A 22,593-nucleotide genomic window follows, 5' to 3' on the forward strand; every position below is an offset into this window, starting at 1 on the left:
AAACTTAAGACCGGTTCCCTGGATATAAGGTGATAATTCTCATAGGACACGAGACTAGTATGTGGATTGCACACCTGGCCAGTGCGCAGGAAGCATAGGACGCTCATGGGATCATGAGAATCATCACATGTATGTCCGGACGAACTAGGAATAAGGGTTGTCTGGGATAAAAAGGGGTCCAACGATTCTTTAAGAATCGGGTCGAACATAAGAAAGAAAGAAAAGAATGCAAGGTTTGAATTCTTGAAGGAATTCAAACAGGAATGGAATGAAAAGAATGCAAGGTTTGAATTCTTGAATGAATTCAAACAGGAATGGAATGAAAAGAATGTAAGGTTTGAATTCTTGAATGAATTCAAACATGAATGGAATGAAAAGAATGGAAAGTATGAACGGAGGTTTGAACATGTAAGAAAGAGAAGAGGAATGAAAGGCTTGAGCCGTAAGCAAGAACGGATCAAGTATGCGGAAAAGGTATAATTCGATGCAAGGTAAGTAAAGTTTACGCTCATTTCGTAGAATACTTATTTATTTTACGAGTGATAAGTATAATAGGGTGAATTATGAAAAAAAAAGAGGTTCCGACACGAAATGATATGGGTCGGAACGAGTGAAAATGATGAAAATCATGCTTAATGGTAATTTAGTCATGAATGACGAAAGTACAATAAGTTTTGAAAGATTACATTATGATGTATGTCATAATAAATAACAAGGGTAACACGGTAATTTAGTTATATATTGACGAACGAAAGTAAAGTTTAAAGGACACCCTATGGTGTAAGCGATGATGGATTAAATGCGTGGGAGAAAGGTTTAAGGATTATGACCATACGGTGAAAATCCATAATGAGTCAAATGAGAGAATTGGTAAATAAATACCAATTTATTTAAAATGCAAAAAGGTTTGGGTTGTTCAGACCAAACGGGTCAGTTGATGATGATATTATCATTTGACGATGATGACTAATGAACGTTTGTTGAGTTTTATGCTCACATGATGGATAGTGTATGGAAATTTCGTTGCTATTAATTAGCAAGTAAAATGAGATGTACTTAAACGGGTCAATGCTTTGACTCGAGCCAGGTATGTGTAAGTAAAAAGTTTAGCAAGGATGTGCGATTGTTGAAAGCCCCTCGTCGTAAAAGAAAGGACTAAAAATTTACCAAAACGCCCTTGAAAGGCAAATTGAGCAAACGACTCGTAAGGGTAGTTTAGAAATAAGTTTTATAAATGAATAAACCCTTTTGGTCATGTAAAAGTGAAAGATGTAAGCCCTTTAATGCCCCGTAATGAGCATTTTTCGTAAATTGTCGAACCGAAGGGTAAAATGTGGGATATTTGATTTTTTCAAGGTAGATCCACCACGAATATAGTCATGGTAGAAGATAAAAGAATCCTTAGTGTAAAAATTTGAGGCACGAAAAGTATAAGCGAGATTCGAGCTAAGAGCTTGAATCTCATTAAACGGGTCGAATAAATTTAATGCATACCGGGTATGGGATGCCTAAATCCCGTGAATGAAGCTCCGGGTAATGAGAAAGTTTTATAATTATGATGTTTATGTGATTTTTGAGTATAAACAAATGATTTTGTTTGATAAAAACATGAACGGGTCGAATAATTCATAAGGAATATTAAGCCGAAAACTCATAAGTTAAGAATTTTCTTAATCCTGACGTGGGATTATGAGCCCATATGAAAGAGGACCAAATTTCAATCATGTAGGAAGAAACGGGAGGTTAAACGGGTAAACAGGTTAAAAGTTATGCGAGTTGTAGTATGCAAGAACGACGAAAATAAAGCAGCAGAAAAATGAAGATTCAGGTTGTCGTCGCCGACGGAAGTGTATGCTGACTTTTGGCCGACGGCTTAACCTGCTGTCTTCGGAGAATTTCAGGCGACGGAGGTGCGTCGCCGATGGCCCTTATGGGCAGCGGCGACGGTGCATGGGATGTGTGGTTTTCTGTTTTCTTCCATTCTTGACCCCAGTTGAGCCAGCTCGACTCCAGCGAGGGGCTCTACCCCTTGGACCCCGCTTCTCTCGGGGGCGCTGCCCCCGAACCCCGTTAGTCCCGATGAAATGTACGCATGTATAAAGTGTCACACCCCGATATCCACGTGTCACCGGTGGGGAGTATCGTGACGTAACTGATATCATCATAGTCAAATAACACAATATATAAATGCACAGCGGAAGCAAAAAGATAGATTTATTTCAACCAAATAAAATTGTAATATTAAGTATCACAAAGTTGCTGAAACAGATCCACAGGCGGATCAAATAAAAAGGATGTTGGTGCATACATATGTCGACTTCGTCTTGTATCAAGTCTAGTATTAGAATGCATAGATCAGGGCGCGTAGATCGAGAAAATGTCAAGTTTTATGTTGTGATAATGCTGATTTCGCTCCAAAGGCTGATTCCGCCTGAAATGTCATATTGACACTTTCGAGCGGAATCACAATCATGCTAATTCCGCTCCAACCGTTGTTATGTCATTTCGAGCGGAATCAGGACACTATATATAGGTCCTCAGGAGCGAAATCATTAAGAACCTTCTTGTTTCCGGTACCGAACTGCTGCCGAAGTGCCATTTGACTCTAATCAGTGTGAAATCATCAATACAAGGCAAATTTAAGTGATATAAGTTGTTTTTCAAGTCCGTTTCTTATTTTCCGCATTTGAAACGGATTAGAGCTCTTCTGATTGACTCGTTTAGGTCAGCACTCGATCCTACAATTGGTATCAGAGCTCAGGACGAGGAGTTCTTGCCAAAACACTTTCATTTTCTAACTTCTACACCTTCTTTTTGAATCTGAACAAGTTTGAACGGTCAAAATCAGCTGAATTTTTCACAGATTGTTTAAAATTGGACATAGACAAACCCTTGAAAGTTTCACTGCAAAATTCGGACTAAAAATGGACCAAAATGGACCCTGAACTGATTCTGCTCGAATGGACTACCTACTGATTTCGCTCATGATAAGTGTTTGATTATGCTCCAGGAGACCATTTTTCTGATTTCGCTCCAGGGTTCCTAGTGATTTCGTTCCAGATTATCAAATCAGAGATTCCGCTCCAAAGTATATAGTGATTCCGCTCCAAGCTACCAAATCTGTGATTCTGCTCTAGATATTGTTCTGATTTCGCTCCAGAATTACAAACTTGTAATTTCACTCCAGTGTGTATTGGGTGATTTCGCTCGAGACTATATTTTGCTATTCCGCTCGAAAGTGCCTGTTATTGAAAAACGTGTTATCGAATCATGGCTGAAGAATTCTACAATGCGTTCGCTACACCTGTTGCTCCTGTGACTGCTGCTGAAATAGTGTATAGTGAGAATGAGACGGGTACTCATCAGAAACCACCGAAGCTGATGTACATTGAGGATTTTCAGGGTTGGAAAAACCGATTTGAGAACTGGGTTCAAGCTTACAGATTCGATGCCTGGTGTTCGTTGCTAAAAGATTATGAGAGACCAAAGAATGAACTTGGGTTACAAAAGGGTTTTAATGATTTTACAGAAGCTGACAAGTTGAAATACACAAGTGAAAATATGATGATCAGCATTCTTCAGCAAGCAGTTCAAGAAGACATTTTTGTGTTACTTCAACATAATGGTACAGCTAGATCAATTTGGGAGGCTTTGATTCAGAAATTCAGAGGGAGTGCTGATATGATCAAAAACAAAAAGGCCTTATTGAAGAAATCGTTTGACATGTTTACTGCGTTTGATCATGAAACAACCAAGCAGACCATTGATAGATACTGTCATCTGGTACTGGAAATGGGTAGATTGGATATTAAGAAAGAGGATGATGAGTGGGTAGATAAGCTAGCTGAGGCTTTACCACAACAGAAATGGGGAACTTATTTGATGGTTGTGAAACTCATGAGAAAGTCCGAAAGTATGAATTTGGCTCAAATTCATTCAGAAGATTGAAGAACAGGAGCTGGATATTCAAAAGACAGCTATCATGACAAATCCAAATGTGAAACAGGATGTCAGTTTGTACTACCGAGGGAACAAGTTTGAGGCTACCCCTAGCCAAAGTCCAAAGACTAGTACTGCATTCAGTGCTGATGGTTCTGCAAGTTCAAATGCTAGCACTACAACTCAAAGTGGTGGATACACTTCATCATTCTCAAGCTTTGATCCAAACAACAACACACCTAGTCCTCAGAAGCAAAATTCTACAAATCTGCAATGCAATGTGACCTTGAACATTCAGAATGGTCAAAATCTATCTCCTGAAGTGGCTAAGCAACACATGGCATCTCTTGTCGCTATGTTAGAGTCGTATTAAAGCTTGATTGCAGGAAGAATTGGTAATCCGAAGCTCACGAAAGAAGATTACGATCAAATCGATGCAGAAGAGCTTGAGCTGATGGATGTGAAGTGGTTTTTAGATAGTGCATGCAGGAGAGCTGAAAAGTTTCAACAAATTACTGGCAGAGATGAGTTTCGAGGAATGGCTACCTCTCTACTTGGTTTTGACAAGTCAAAGGTTACCTGTTTCCGATGTAAAGGAAAATGTCATTTTAAACGGGAGTGTAAAAACCAAGAGTCAACTGGGAGTCAAGATAAGAGCAATTATTATCAGAAATCAATCTTTCATCAGCTCGATCAACAACCTCAACAAAAGGATCAGAAAACTGCTCATGAGAAAATGATCGAAGAAGCAAATAAGAAAGCTTATTATGGGACAATAGATCAAAGTGATGAGTTTGTTGCAGAGGGATTTAGCTGGGACAATTACATACCTGGTGTGACTAAACCTGATGTGGCTCTTGTTACCAGATTTTGGGTGAAAATGAAGATTGTCAGAAAAGAATTCCAATATTTCCAGATCTAGGAAGTGATGTTGATACTGATGATGAGGAATAGTATCTTAACAAATGTAGAAAAAGCATTGATCCTGATAGCTTTAATTTTTTCTATGCAGATAAAGTTGAAATGCTGAATCCGAAGAAGATTGCCAGGTTGAAGAGAGAGCTGGAAGCAGTAAAGTTACTCGCTGATGAAAAGGCGAAGACAGAAGCTGAAGAAACAAAAGTTGAAGCTGTGACGGAAAAAACAATAGAAAAGATTGTTGAAGTGGAGAAAGTGGTAGAGAAAATCGTCGAGGTTGAGAAACTTGTGGAAGTTGAGAAAATTGTTGAGAAAATTGTTGAAATAGAAAAAATTGTTGAAGTCAAAAAAATTGTCGAAGTTGAGAAGATAGTAGAAAAAATGATTGAAGTTGAAAAACCATGCTTGAAATGTTCAGAATAGTGCAAAGATTTTGAGGAAAAAGACAAAAGGATTGCTGAATTAGAGAAGATGAAAGAAGATTTACTGTCTGATGTGAAGTATGTGAAGGAGTCGTACGATGTACTGAACAGGACAGTTGATAGTTTGAAAAGAACGAATTCAGAAATTGAAAAAGCAAATGACAAAATGAGTGCAACTTTAATGACAAAGCAAAGCGTCATCAATGATTATATTGAAGACTGTGCTAAATTGAAGAAGGAGTTGGAACTTGAGAAAATTGAGAGTGAAAGGATTAACCGATTACTTTTGAGTTATACTACTTGCGATTATCTGATTGATCGTGTTTATCCTACTGTTGCAGGTCTTGAAGCGTTCAAGAAGAAAGAAAAAGAAGAGGATACTGGTAAGAAACCAAGTTTCAAGTATAACAGATGTCCGCCTCCTATCTTTGAGAGTTATTCCCCCAGGAAACCAAATGAGGAACGGGTAGACAAGGCTCTAAACATCAAATTAAAGTCTGAAATCACTGATGAATTACCAGACAATATTGATGTCACATTCACAGTGTCTGACACTGATCATGAGTCTGAATTAGTTAAGAGAGTTGTCGATCAGGTGTTGGATATAGGTGAAGAGTCAAAGTCAGAGTCTAAATCAGATAGTTCGAGATCGTCTGAGAAGAGTCCGAGTTCACCGGTTAAAAGGGTTTACAATAAAGAATTCCTGTTATCAAAATCTAATTTGAATGACGGATCAATCAAAGTAGCATATACATTGAATGATTCAGACAAATTATATTCTGATGAGGAATTCCCAATAAGAAGTGTTAAAACCAAAAAGATCAAAAAGGTTTTCAAATTAACAGAAATTAATATTTCTAAAATAAAATATTTAAATCTTTCTGCAAAACCTAAACCTTACACTTCAAGGATTAAACAAAGAGTAAACAAGAAAATGAGTTACGGTTGTGGTTATGGTTTTCAAAAGAAATCAAACCATAATGGTAATCTCAAAAAGAAAGGTCTTGGTTTTAATTCGTCAGAAAATTATAAAAATCAGAAAACTTATAAACCAAAAACAAAATTTGTTTTAGGTGGAAGTTCAGAGGATGAACAGAAGAAACCGTTCTGGAAGCAGTCAAACCAGGAGTTTCTTGCTGAAGTGAAGAAGAATGTGAGAAAGTTTGCTCAAAGAGTTGACAGAAGAACCTGTTTCAAATGCCAGGAAGTTGGACACATAGATTGGAATTGCCCCAAGACCAACTACCAAAAATAGGGAGTTTCTTCTAACTCTGTTTTGAGAAAGACTTGTGTTGATAAGAAAGAACAACCTGTGAAAAATGTTAAAAAGTTTGAAAATTCTACTTCTGGGGAAGGAGAAAGTTCAAAAAGGTTTTACAAAAGAAGAGGTGATTTGAATAAACAAAAGTGGGTGGTTAAAACAGATAGTTGTTCTGACAATGAATCTGATTCCATAAAATCAGAGGAGTCATTGGTTGAGAAAAACATGGTGAGTTCCGTTCCAAAAGTGAACGATGAAAATTTTCCTTCATTGTCAAAGGAAAATTTGATGAAGAAAGTTGGTAAGGTTGAGATCTCAAATCAATTCTTCACTGATAAGGGAGAATTTGATGTTGAGAAGGCTTTCAATGGGAAAGTCAAACACATTTTTTGGAAGATGGTTGATAGGAAGGTAAAGGGTGCAAAAGAGTTTTACAAATCAAAATGTTGGTGGGACAGATGTGTTCCAAAATCACCCAAGGCTGGTCAGGCTTGGGTGGACATTATGTTTGAGTAAAAGTGTGACTTGCCGGAGCTCCCAGGTTGGTAAGAGTGGAGCAGGAATCGGCATCATTCTTGAAATGTTTGTTTGGTAAATCTACAGGTGATATCTTTAAATTGTTATATTTTGACTTACAAGTGATTATGGTTAGTAAGTGAACCTGTAAGTGATTGAAAGAGGTTTTCATTCACAAGTGGTTAATCAAGGTCATTAAGTTGAACTTGATTGGACCATACTTACAAGTGGTATTTTGGAGAACAAATGATGAGTTTATCCCCTAACCTACAATTGGTTTGAAAATCAACAAAACTAATTTTCCGGAAAAACCATTTGATTAAAACAAACTTAAGTGTTTTGAAATCACAATGGTAAAAATAGTTTGTTGTGAGGGGGAGTTCTGATTGTTCATGCCAAGTGGATGGCGATTTGAAGTGATTTGATATCAGTTGTCAATTTGTTTGTACAGTTTGTTTTCAAATTTTCCTTTAAATGTGTTTGCATTTTAGGGGGAGTAAAAATTTTTCAGAAAATCCAAAAACATTAGAAAATTTGAAAAAGACAAAAACATGATAAAATCAAAAATGAGTTTTATTGTATAAAAGAGGAAATGATAGTACATCAGTGGACGATCAAGGCATGCTAAAGAATTGGAAAGTTAAATAGTGATAAACGGTCTCACTGATGATGTGTCAGTAGGTTTTTGCACATTTAATAGATTGTGACGAGATATAAACCTAAATTTCAAACTTGCTTAATTCATGGGTAACATCTCTCGGATATATGGGTAACCCCCGAAATCTTGTTTGAAGGACCCCTCTTTCTAAGATACTAGGTCTTTATGCTTAGTGATATCTGGGGTATTATCCCGGGACTTCTGATAATGCGGAAGCAATGGCCTTGTCCCCAGAGAATACTTTTCGCTTGCTTGAAATATAGCGCCGCCCTCAGCATAAATGATGAGACAATAAAATTGCTAATCTATGTTGTTGTAAAAAAGATCCTCTAAAGGGGACCCACCAAAAGTCGAGCCGTCTTCTCTCTGCTAAACGGAAGTTCTGACCTGAGCTCTCACGGTTTCGCATCTAACCCCTTACAGATATCATCTAGGTATACTCACCTGTAAGACTGAATATTGGGATCTGGATACGGGAGTATATTCTGAGGTGGGACACGCGAATAAGTTTAAATGTTTAAGACATTAATCTCGTATCTCGAAACAGTTGAACTTTGTGTGAAAATTTATGTGGATCAGTATACTGACAATCTAAGTGAATTGTTTAAAACTTAAAATGATTAAAGCTTAACGGTGTTGGTGATTTGTCTTAGAAACAACTGATATGATCCTCTTACACAAACTCACAAAGATATTGTATGTAAATATTTCTTTACTACATTTCATTTCTGTTATTAAATCAAAATTCCAAAAAGATTTTCAGTATGTTTTAGCATAAATTTTGAAAAATTCAAAAAGATTTTAGACAACTGATGTTGGAGTGCTGATTTTCAAAATTCCAAGTGCTGAACATGATGAACTGGTTTGGGAGAATTTGATTGAAAAGTTTTTCAGAGAAAAGAAATTTATTGTAAAAATGATTTTATGAATGATCACGGTTATCCTGATTGTATATGGATAGTAGGAGAGTCAGTGTTGATGCATACAATTTTAAATTTTGTTAATATCTTATTTTTATGAAACTTATGTTTTGGGTAGAGGATTTGCAGGAAAACTAGAATTCTGATTAAGAGTAGCAAGCCATGTTGCGATCCTGAATCTACAGGTGAACCTGGTAGCTATACTACGATCCCAACACGAGTTGGGGGGAGTCGGATTGACAAAGAGCCAGGTTTTGATCCTAAAAGTGCAGATGCTGATGAACTTAAAGAATCATGAGATCTGATCAAGAGAGAGATTCTGGAAGCCCGAAGACTGATCAAGATTGAAGATGCGAAGACTCGACACTTAAGACTCGTCAACATCTGAGGGGGAGTCTGTTGGTGCATACATCTGTCGACTTCGTCTTGTATCGAGTCTAGTATTAGAACGTATAGATCAGGGCGCGTAGATCGAGAAAATGTCAAGTTTTATGTTGTGATAATGCTGATTTCGTTCCAAAGGCTGATTCCGCCTGAAATGTCATATTGACACTTTCGAGCGGAATCACAATCATGCTAATTCCGCTCCAACCGTTGTTATGTCATTTTGAGCGGAATCAGGACACTATATATAGGTCCTCAGGAGCGAAATCATTAAGAACCTTCTTGTTTCCGGTACCGAACTGCTGCCGAAGTGTCGTTTGACTGTAATCAGTGTGAAATCATCAATACAAGGCAAATTTAAGTGATATAAGCTGTTTTTCAAGTCCGTTTCTTATTTTCCGCATCTGAAACGGATTAGAGCTCTTCTGATTGACTCGTTTGGGTCAACACTCGATCCTAGAAAGGAAAACTGTTCAACAGACTTTGACATCTAGAGCTTGCGAGACTTGATTATTGATGCCTGGAGTAGCCAGCCTATTACGTATAGTACCTGCACTTAGCCTTTTTGGAAAATACGTCAGTTTACACTAGTAAATACAACTTAACTGACTCATTTTGAAAAGAGTTTGAAAATTGGTTTGAATGCACTTCGGCATAAATATTTTTATAACCTGGGACAATTATTCAAAATAATCTTGTATACAGTTTTACTCATTTGTCGTCCATTAGGGCCGGTTGTAAGGCCGGACTTAAGGTAACTGACACGCCACAGGTATAATGCACACAAGGTCGATTCCTTTAAGTGGGATACCAGTTTTTACATAATGCACCTGCCAGGTGTACGCCTACACCCCGTGCTTAGGTCGTGGCCATTTCTTTGAATGATGCCAAGGATATCTGGGACATGGTCATTTATCCCCTAAAGGCCATACACCAAATAATACATATTAAACGGGTCATGTAAACACATTAATCACAATACGATTTAAATGACTACACACCCGACCAAGCGGTACTTTTATAGTACCGTATCCCAAGCCCGTATAGGGAAAATAAGTTAAGAGTATTTACCTGAGCAAAGTATAAATCAAATACAGCAAGTGCACGTAGCTTTTACTGAGCTCCTAATCTGGAACGAAGGTTTTTAAATAACCTATTAGAATCCTAACGGGTCTTTAATTAAGCCTAGACCTAGACCGGTTAGTTTTCAAAAAGAAGACACGGTTCAAACGCATGATAAAGCGAAGACCGGTTTAGAATGTGGTTTTGACCCGAAAAGCTTGCATGCTTGTTTAATATGGGCAACTTAAACACATTCTGGATTTTGAGACAAAAATGATATGGTTTGACCCGTTTCGGCTAATATATGCAAACTAGTTACACAAGCCGATCCGAACGCGAAATGTGCGTAACGAGAAACCACAAGAGTCATATACAAGTTTCATAAGTTAATATGCCTTAAATATGTTGTGACATCAGTAAGATATCTTCTATTATGCCCCAAATGAATGTAAACTCAAATTATGCCCCTTAAGGGCATTTTGGTCATTTAAAAGGTTATAAAAGAGTTTAAATATAATTCTGAGTTTTGGGTCTGATGTAGTTAGTAAAAATACTTAATTTACTAAGTTATATCAATAGGGTATAACCTATATGTGAAATTTATCATTTCTAACCATGCTATGCACCGAAAGGGCATTTTGGTAATTTCACCTAAGGTTTAAAGGTCAAATCCGGAAATCTGACTTCAAAACTTTTACTTACTGTTGGAACAAAAATGTTAACTTAAAATATCAGTAGGTATCAAGTCTTATATATCTAATATGGTTTTAATACATACTATGCGTTTAAAACGCTTAAGAACGCTTAAAATGGCGATTTTGAGCTATTTCCGGGTTCTTAAAGGAAAGCTGATAATTTTTACTATTCCAGAAGGCTTAAAATACTCTATTTATCATATTAGATCAGTAGAAAAAGGTTTGGTGTCAAAAGGTTTGGTAAAACTCATTTTATGGCTTAAAAGGGTAAAACCGACAACTACCGAAATAAGCTTAGAACTCTAGGTTATGATCAGCCTACAAAATAAATAAAGATCTCCAAAAATCCCAAAATATTATTTTATATCAGTGGGTAAAAAAAGTTTGGTATCAAAAATTGGGTTTTGGTAGGCTATATGCTAATTACTCCATTTAATTACTAAAAGTTTTCTAATTACGCTATTGAGCGTAACTCTTAATCTAGACCTCAAACTGATGTCAAATTTTAGGTACAACTTTATAAATCAGTACCTAAGGTTTCTACTCTTTTACATTTTCGAAATTCACGTTTTAAGGTCATATGGGCATAATAGTCAACATTTAGGCATTTAACGGAAATATGCATATGAATCGGATAACTAATGAACCAAGTTGTAAAATCTCAGAGGGTTATACTTATAGGTAACTTGGTTCTATTAAAGCTCTAAGGCATTCCTAAACCATGCTCAAACGGGTCAGAAGTGAAAGTCAAAGCATAAGTCAAACTATGCGACTTTCGGTCCCGAACCGAGCCTAAACTGAAAATTGTCGAGTTGAACATGTTTAGACATGTTCTTACATTAATTACCAAGTTATATTAATGATAAAACAGGTTGCATAGCCTTTACATTGCTAATTATGCATTTATTTGAAAATAGGCTTCCTGTTGACTTTTTATAATCAAGTTTGACTCGACAATTGACTTAGTTAGAGTGGGAATCAGAGAATACCCTTTTAAGGGTATATTGCCCACATAATTACCAACTCATAGGTACTTTCAATTTAAATTTTGACTAAAGGGATTAAGATTAATGACAAAGTCAATCTTAATTATGATGGTTTGACTTTACGCTAATAAACTAAGCAAAACTGAATTAAAGGAGGTTAAGCATACTTACAATAGTCCTAAGCACGACTAATGATCACTAGGAATGAGTCTTGAGCTCCAGGAACCTCCAAGAAGTGAGTTATGAAAGTTTCAAGTGAATGAGCAATGAAGAACCCAACTTATGGCCCTTATATAGGTTTCTTGATGCCTTTAGATCATTACAAATAAGTCTATAGATGTTATGAGATCATTCCAAGTGTCCCTAGACCCCTTAAAACCATCAAACAAGCTCCAGGTATTGAAAACAACCCTCATAAGTCGGTTAAATGGACTGAACTGGCAGCTGTGCTCATTTTCTGCATCTGCAGGTCTCACGCGGCCCGCGTAAGGACCCTTACAGGTCTTATGCGGCCGGTATGGATGTCTGATCCGGTCACCAAGTTTCAAAAATTGCATAAATGGTCCCTGGTCCTTCCAAAACTCATTTTAACTTGTTTTCTTACACTTTTAACCTCCAAACTTGACTTTTAAGGACCCCAAGTCATAAACCAACTTTGTTAAGTCCCCGGTTATTCATACGATCACCGAAAAGTATTAAATTTCAACGTTGACGCTTTTAACCCCTCGTATACGAATATTGTCATAACTTTCTCATACTTTATCGAAACCTTATGAAATTTTTATCACACATTCTAGTGAGTATAATTTATCATTACAAAGCTTCGGGTTTGCTAAAAGGTCAGTCAGAGGTATACATTAAACATGTTGACACATTTAACCCCTGTAGTTTGTAATTCCTCACTTTCTTTCACAATTAGTTTCGTATGATCCATGACTCATTCATTTAAGGGTATAAACATCATGTAGGGTTATTGAAAGATATATTTATCCGTTGTTGACATTTTGAACCCTTTTACACACGTAGATTCCTTGTTTGTCAACTTTAGTCCCTCTAAATCAATCCTTTGCACGTTTTAAGTCCATGACACGTGTCGATACATTATTGGACATAAATTTTAGAGGTGTTACATAAAGTTACGCATGAATGTATGCACGCATGAAGTTATGTATGAATGTACCCACGTATGTAGGGATGTAGGAATGCATGTACATAGGAACACGCTTATGTAAGCATGTATGAAGATACGTATGAGTGTGTAAGTAAATATATAAATGAGTGTACATATATGAACGTATGAATGCACGTTTTAAGTCCATTAAATAACGATAAGTAAGTATGTAAGCATGTACGTATAGACGTGTTTATGTTTGCAAGTATGTTTTCGGGTGTAAGTAAATATATAAATGAGTGTACATATATGAACGGATGTACGTATGTGTGAAATGGGATTGAATGTGCACAAAGGAATAAAGCTGGTATGTATGAATATACGTGTGAATGAACGTATGCATGAAGTAGGGATTATCACCCATCAATGGGTGAGGCATGTATGCGTGTATGTATGTATGTATGTATGTATAAATGTATTCATGTAGGTATGTATGTATGCATGAACATACGTGTGGATGTACGTATATGAGTATACATAGTACCATGTAACGGTAACAAACATAGAATGAAGTTTAACTTTCGAGTTAAGCAGGAATAAGTGAGTTTGATATAGTAGTTGATTCCAGTAGTAAAACTATAAGTGAAAGTTTACGATATACTTATGATCATATCCCAACCCATTATGTGGCTAAAGAAGTAACTAGGAAGAATGTTAATGATATTCGCTAATTTACACATATTTTAGTCCCCCGTTTTACCCCTATTTTATGCGTTTTCGGCCATAAAACCGTCATTCGGATACTTAATTATCTACATTTTTGTTTACAGGCCTAAAACAGCATACCAGACAAGATGATAGCGAAAACGAGGACTTTCCGGACAAAACGACGAAGCTGCGAAGATTCTGTTGGAAAAACTGACCTGGGCGTGTTGCACGGTCATGCGACCTCATGCACGACCGTGCATATCCGACAAATCATGAATGCCGGCAGTGAACGAGGCGTGCAACACTGCGTGCAAGGCATTGCAGGCCAACCCGAAAAGGCACGGTCATGCCAAATGCGGAACGGTCGTGCGGATCCGACGTTCCAGGAAAACCTCGGAGCTGAACGACCACAAGACTAGGCGTGCAACAAAATGTCGGTATGGAACGGCCGTGCCAGATCAAGAACGCCCGTGCATATGCGAAGACCAGTCAACGATCTGTGACGTCATGCGGTATGGTGGACCACCACCAATAATGCTTAAAGTGCACGGTCGTGCAATCGGGATAACGGCCGTGCGACACCAAAAAAGCATATAAACAGAACAGAACCATTCTATCCGTAACTCTGGACATTTTGGGAGCTCTGCAGGCGATTTTTAGGCTCCGAAGGCTTCTGCTTTCACTCGGATTCAAGCCACATTGCCCGGTTTTGCTCATTTACTATCCAGATTCTCATTCTTATGCTTGTTTATGGTTTGGTTTGTCAAATCTTTCCATAATTTTGTTATGTTTCAAGCATCTAGACTGATTATTATGTATTAATGTAAGCCTTTGGGCAAAAACACAACAATCCCTTGCTTGATTATAGCTATTAGTATGTCAATCTATGTTTGTAATGACATTTTGAAGTGTTTTCTATGATTATCTTTGATGATTAGTTTGCAACCTTGTTATTGATATTGATTTCTTGATTATAAGTAATTGTGTTGGATGATTGGTGCTTGGTTAGGTAAGATAGTTGCAAAATGAAGCTTATTTAATCATGTATTAGTAAACTTTTAATTTGGTTAACTAGTTTAACTCGGTTAAAATGTTGGCACCATGATACTCTAACGGGTTAGTGGTTTAATAAAATGTAATTATTGTTAATCAAGAAAGCTTGCCCTCACGGAAGGACTCTAACGGGTTAGATGGTGTTGTTATGAATTCTTGCCATGATTTGTTAGCTTAGTTAGTAGTTTCGGCCAAAATTGCTATCTTGGTGAATTTATGCGCAAGATTTGTAAAATGAACTCGGTTGTGATTTAATCTAGTTTATGCTTGTCTCGGTGGTTGCATTGTGTTTATCGGTGTTGCTTTCCTTGATTAAGTGAGGTTAGAAAACTCCTAACGGATGACTAACTTATTTTTAGGAGATTTTTGTAGACATTTATCAATTGCACGTTAAAGAACAATTTTAGGTAGTTAAAGTGTGTTTATCGTTTTAACTTTCCGAATGATTGTCATGTTAGGATTCCCGAAAGGGATACTAATTGTCTCAAAATGGAAAATTGACCGAATGTTTCTAGTGCCAAAACTGACTTAGTTGACATGCTGTGGTTGTGTATTAAGCAAGGCTATTTATATATATTTTACTATGTTTTATAAGAATTTATTTATGCTTACTTTAGTTTAATTAAAACCAATACCATTTATGTTTTTACCGGTAATTTAGTGGCAAAGGTCTAGTATTATTTCTCCGCCCATTTCCGTGGATCGATACTTGGTTCTTACCGATACTTTACTACATATATGACGGGGTACACTTGCCCTTTCGTGTGTGTTTTGATGTAAAAGTAATAATCACTTTTATAAATTTAAAACCAATTCGTGTGTAATTTCATTGTAAAAATATGTGTAGTCACGCACGTAACAGTTAATAATGGACTATTGTAATGAGTATTTGTGCGACGAAAGTAAGAGTGGCATATCCAACATGATTTATGAATAAAAGCAGATATAATCGAGTCGCTATGATCAATGAATGCATGGAAGTATTATGCTCGATTTAAGAAAGTAAGGATAAGACGTCCGGTTATATTTGTTCATGAATAAGATCTTATTACAAGGTATGAGTGAATCCGTGCCATGGTATGTATTTTGAATGGAATGAATGAATAAATATGTAGTGATGATCATCACTGAGGAGCTAACATGAGGCAAGAATTCGAAATCCAAAGATATATGAATATATTTTAGAAGTGTGCTACATAGAAGGACTGGTAGTAACCGGTAAGTAAAGATTTAGGGCCCAGTGGATATGAGCAAGGTTTCGGGGATGAAACCTCTTTTAAGGGGGGTAGACTTATAACACCCCCAAAAACAGGTTTGGTAATTTAAACCCGGTTACTATTAAGAAACGGTAAGGTACCGTTAATGATAAAAGTTAACCTGTAAATGAAGATTAACCAGGGATAATTAACCTAGTTGATTATTGGTATCGTTGGTAGTAAACGAAGAGTTGTAGTCTTATTTAATTAGAACGAAACATGAGGGACCAAAGTGGGATAACTTGAAAGTTGTTTTATTAAATGAAAATAACACACACACACACACACTTCGTGTGTGTTCTGTACGTGATCAGGGGAAGGCTCTAGAGAGCCAAACCCTAGTTCATCATATATCATCCAATTGAAGAATGAATCGAGGCTCAAATTCAAGAAGGAACATGAATTAACGATCACCCAAGCTAGGGGATCATAAGGTATGTTGAATTCTGATGTTTAATGAAGTTGAGAAATCTTGATGCACATCACAAGTAGTGATTTAGGTATGAATCATAGAGGTTATGGCCAAATTGGCAATGTATGCTTGCTTAAGAACGAACCCTAAGTGAAGATTATTATATTAATAAACTATTCATTGTGTCAGTTTTTCGTTTGTAGGTTGATGTCCTCAACTCCCGCGCCCGCTATTGCTGAGCCTACTGACGAACCAACGCATAATCTTAGAAGAAGTAAGAGGTTGCGCGAAAGGTCGCTTGTCGTTGCACAACGCATAGCAAATGCAATCGACGAGCCGGTGATTATCTCTGAAGACGAAAGCTCAGAGGACGAGGAGAGAGTCGTCATGGCGGACGACGACCGACCGCTGAATAAAACAAATCAGCCCGGAAGGGCAGGCCTGGAGCCGAGTATCCTTCAGCCTACTATAGATACTCCTACTTTTGAAATTAGACCTAGTATTATTAATATGGTACAAAATTCTGTACAGTTTGACGGACGTGAGCATGAGGATCCTGGGAGACATATCGCTGCTTTTCTCGCTGTCTGTTCGACATTTAGGATTACAGGTGTTTCGGAGGATGCGATTCGGTTGAGGTTGTTTCCGTTTTCGTTACGTGACAAAGCTAGAGCTTGGCTTATGTCACTTCCTGCCGGGTCCATCAGGACATGGAATCAGTTGGCGGAGCAGTTTATGCAGAAATATTTTCCACCTAAGAAAACGAACAAACTACGGAACCGGATTGTTTCCTTTCGCCAGGACGAGGGCGAGTCGTTGCATGCGGCTTGGGAGAGATTCAAGGATTTGTTGATTGATGTGCCACATCACGGCTTCTCCAAGCGACAGCTGGTTTTGACGTTCTATCAGGGGCTCAGCTGTAACACCTCGAATTTTTGCGTCCAATAATGTGTTAACACGTGTCATTTGTTTACACGTGGCATTAATATTGAATAAAGGATTAATTTTGACAAACCTTGAAAGTATATAAATTCGAGGGTTATAAATGTCAACAAGGGTAAATATACTGTATAGTAACCCTAAATAATGCTTGTACCTTCAAACGAATAGAACATAGATCGTACGGAAGCGAAACGCGGAAGAAAGTGAGAGATTACGAGCTACAGGGGTTAACTGTGTCAACATGTTTAATTATACCTCTGAGTGACCCTTTAACGTTCCCAAGGCTTCGTAACAGTATTATACGCTCACTAGAATATACTGTATAAATTCCGCGAAGTTCCGTCTTAAAACGAGAGAGTCATACTCAAATTCGTATGAGAAGGGTTAAAAGCGTCAACAGTGAAAGTTAAGTCTTTCTGAATAATTAATAAACTAACCGGGGATTTAATAACGCGGGTAAATAACACGAGGTCCTTAGTTGTACTTAACCGAGGGCCAAACCGCAAAGTTACCCCTTCAAACCCGAAAGGTCAGGTAAATCATTACGAAAGATTTCGTTATTAATTACCAGATTCTGATAATCATTTCAAAAGATTTAAAATTTCTGGAAACCAAGCCTCTCGCGACCCGCGTTAAGTAATAGCCTAAGTGTAGGCGGGCCGCGAGCCTCCTGTTTTACGCGCCTGTTATTTGAATCCCAGGCGACCCGCATTAAACAAGCATGGAACTCCCATGCGGGCTGCGTAAAACGCCCAGATGCAGAAAGTTGTAACTACTTGCCTTTTGGAGCCTTTGAACGATCAAAACACCAATGAATGAGGCATGGGCACCCTACACTTGACCCATATCACTTAGGGACACCTGCCCACGATCCATGATCAAATGTAGACTGAGTTGTGATGATCTTAGGTGCTTTCTTTGGCTATAAATAGCATACTTGTGAGCATATGTTCACCACACCTCAAACACACATCTCTGATCATTCTAAGAGCTCCCAAGCATCCATCTCTGCTCTATAAGCAAGAAACAACTTCTGTAAGTCGTTCACAATCAATATGGTCTTGCATTTCCATAGTTATAGCTTATAAACACAACCGTCGTAACTAACAGTTGTCATTACAATAACTTGCAAATGGTTCAGTCTTATGACGAATCAAAAGTGGTTTTGAGTTGGTATTTATGTGGGTAATAAACCTCTAAAAGGGTTCCCCCTGATCACCACTCTAACTATGACAAATATCGAGTCAAACGCGCACTTAAAAAGTCAACAGAAAGCTATTTTAGCGATTTATGCATAACCTGTAATGTTCATACTAAGAAACCTGTTTTGACACTCATAAAATATGATATTAAGTATATAAACTTGTTTACTCTCGTTTGAATCGATCATTTGCTATATTGAACCGGTTCGGAGCCGAATGTCGCAAAAGTTTGACTTTTGCATTGACTTCAGTTCTGACCCGTTTTAGTGAGGTATAGACATACCTTAGGACTCTCTTAGGACCAGGTTACATGATGGTGCAAACCTCTGTGGTCGGTTCATGAGTTATCCGAGTCTTTTACGCATTTCCGTTAATCGTCAAAAAGTTGACCGTAACGGCCTTTTTAAAATAAAACGAGTATTTCGGACACGTGAATGGACCAAAACCTTGCTTATTAAATTATAAGCATGTCCTTAAAGTTTCACGTCAATCCGAGGTCTAGAATGGGAGTTATGCTAAATAGCGCAATTAAAGTAAACTTTTGTAATAAACGGCGCAATTAGCATAACGCCTATCTAAACCAAGAATTCCTCACCAAAACTTTTACCCACTGTTATAAATTAATATTTTGGGAATTTTAAAGATTTTTAATAATTTTTACCTCGCTCATAACCTGCGGTTATGGCTACGGTTCGGTAAATACCGAATATGCCCTTTTCGGCCAAAACATGAGTTCTACAAGGTCTTTTGACCCGATTCCAGTTGCTACTAGTTCCAAATAATAAATAAAGTATTTTAAGCTTTATAAGCTATTCGGGAAACTCAGATTTCCTGTAGAACTCGAAAAGCTCTTTAAAAAGTCTTTAAAATGACCGAAAAGCCCCTACGGGGCATAATATTAACTTAAACTCGTTACGGGCATCACGGAAGGTATCCTACTGATACCACAACCTCTTTAAGGCATATTGACTTAGGAAATAAGCGTAAGACTCCCATGGTAAACCGTTTCGCCGATTGCGCGCACGGTTCGGCTTATGAAACTAGTTTTCATAAATTAGCCGATACGGGTCAAATAATATTATTTGGACCCCAAAATCCAGAGTGTGAACCATAAACCCATATAAAACAAGTCTCTGAACTTGTTGGGTCAGAATCACACTCCATTCTCGGTTTTCGCCTTTTCGCACGATTAAACCATATTTATATTCCGGAACCAACCGGTCTAGGCTACGGCCAATATAAAGACCCGTTAGGATTCTAAGAGGTTAATTAAAACCTTCGTTCCAGATTAGGAGCCCCGGTAAAAGCTATCAGCGATTTAATCGAACTAAGGATATATACTTGCAAAGGTAAATACTTTAACTTATTTCCCCTATATGGGCTTGGGTTACGGTATGTTAATACCGCTTGATTGAGCATTATATTTTTCCATCGCTTAGGTGGTTAATTAAATAATATGATCGGCTCATTTAAACAGTTTTGTTTCTTAAAAGCCTTTGGGGGGTTTAATGACCGTTGTCCCGGATATCCTTGGCATCATTTTACGAAATGGCCACGACCATCGACATCCCGGTGTAGGCGTACACCCGGTATACATTGTCGACATTAAATTAAAAGACGTAGCCGTTGGTTTTTATACTACGGTTTTACGCAATGTGGTGTGTCTATAAATCTTTAACCCGGCACGACCCGGGCTACTGAACGCATAAAAGAACATGTAAAACGTTCACAAGATTTTATTATAATTTTCCCAAGTTATAAAAGAGTTTGTGCCTTGTGCATTCAAATCAATTTTAATAAACATTTTCAAATGTGTCAGTTGAATGTATTTACCAGTGTAAACTGACGTATTTTCCCCAAAAAGATTAAGTGCAGGTACTATACGAAATGGGCTGGTATAGGCGTCCTAAGCATCGTACATAGTCTCGCAAACTCGATGCTGCATCTGAATGAACAATATTTATTATTTTTGATCCGCTGTGGATATATTCAACTTCTGTAATACATTTGATATTACAACCAGAGGTTGAAGTTTATATATTTATCTTAAGCTTCCGTTGTGCATTTATATAATTGTGTGGTTTGACTATATTGTTGCCAACATCGTCACGGTAATCCCCCACCGGGCCCACCGGTGAGACACGTGGAAATCGGGGTGTGACAGGTTGGGATCAGAGCCAACATTGAGTGAATTAAACACTATCCTATTGTGTTTAATCTCAATGACACAATTGCACATACTTGAGTCTAGACAAGAACTTAGGACAAATTCGAATTGTTATTCCAATTTTGTCTTTTTCTTTTATTATTGGAATTTAAAGTTTTATAAAGCAGGAAAATGCCACCTGTTATATTCAGAGGAAGAGGAAGGGGAAGAAGAGGCAGAGGAGATGTCGTGACTCATCACGATAACGAAGCTGGACCATCAGGTACAAGACATCCTTCGATGACAAGGAGCGAAGAACCACAACGACGAAGAGATCTTTACGAACCCGCGAGGCATTCCACCTCGCACAGCTCGACGCCATCTTATCGGCACTCCTTTGGGCCAAACTCAGAGAATGATCCCAACAACCCACAACCTTCCTTCATACCTCTACAACGTTCGGTATCACACCGAAATTATGACGACCCTACTCCATACTTCATAGGTCAGTTTAATCCAGCTGACTACATACAGGAACCTTCAGGCTTTGTTCCATTAGGGCCACAAGATCACTTCTCCGAAGACCATATGGATGAAGATACCGATCCAACTGAACCTGCTCGTGGTACGCCCACGCATCCGATAGAAGTCTCTGATGGGTCATCCTTCCATGGCACACCCTATCAGGGGCCAGACAGTTTCCAAGCGTTGTTCGACCGACATGAGTGGTACTACACACCACCTCAACAGACATCACAACAACCGCGACATCCGCAGGATCCCTCTGAGGATTCACGCTTTGTGGCAGTTACGCCACCACCTCCGCCACCGGCGCAACCAGTAATGCCTGATCCGCCAAGGCGTAGGAGGACAAATGCTCGTATGTCTACACGAGGAGGAGGGGGTATCCACTTCAGCACTCCTCGACATTCTAGTAGTAGCCACTATCCGCCACTACAAGAAGAAGGACCTTCAAGTCCTATACAGGAGGCGAACTCCGCACCAGCTGCACAAAATTCGCCACCATTTGGGTATGACCAACCCATACCTGCTTACACGGGTCCAACGGCTTACAACCCGTTCGAACCGTCACAAGCACAATACAACTACGGCTATGAGCGCGACCCATATGTGGTGTCGGCTAGATATAATGCGCGCTACCCTGACGGAGCTCATGGGAACATGGGACCACCGGACTACTCAGCTCATGGGTATCCAATACCTCCCAGACCTCCAGTTCCGCATCAAGCGCCACAACCACGTTTCTCTCCTCCTGAACAGGAAGAGATACTCCATCGACTAGATCGTGTGGAGAGAGAGTTCGAGGAAGAGAAGAAAAGCCACCGAGGATTTCTCAAGGGCTTGGCGAACCTACTAAAGGGCAAAAAGAAGAAACGTGACCACTAGCCCTTAATAAGTGATCTCTATTTTGAATTAAGTCCCTGCGTGGACACTTATCGTATTTCAGTCCCTACGTGGACTTATCTTTTAGTCCTTGCATGGACACGTATCTTGTATTAGTCCCTGCGTGGACTTGACACTTATTTTATACCTCTATGGAGGTATGTACTATTTGAAAGACCCGTTTAGGGCAATATATAAGTGTATTTGAGATTATGGAATGTATGTTATGAATTTTGTTTTAATATGTATGAAATGAATCAAAACCAATCCTTTTAAATTGATCTGCCTAGATAAAGAATCTTACGAGTGAAACCTAGCCTGGTGTCTTTTAAGATCCGGTCAAGATGGTAGGACTTAATTAAAAGATTCAGATTCCCTGTTAACCGCTGCAAGCACGTTGACATTCATGGCAGATGTGATTCGTTAAAATCACGCACGTCATTCTTATACAATAATCCTTTAAGGATTTCAAAACCCAACTAAATGATTTATAAATCGTGGGTTAAATCACCAATGAAGGTGATCAATGATATTAAAACATCCATTAGTGGTGTAGTGCCTACGGGCCAGTATTATTAAAACATCCATTAGTGATGTA

Source organism: Helianthus annuus, chromosome 17 (genome assembly GCF_002127325.2).
Source record: "Helianthus annuus cultivar XRQ/B chromosome 17, HanXRQr2.0-SUNRISE, whole genome shotgun sequence".
In the NCBI taxonomy this organism is placed as follows: domain Eukaryota; kingdom Viridiplantae; phylum Streptophyta; class Magnoliopsida; order Asterales; family Asteraceae; genus Helianthus; species Helianthus annuus.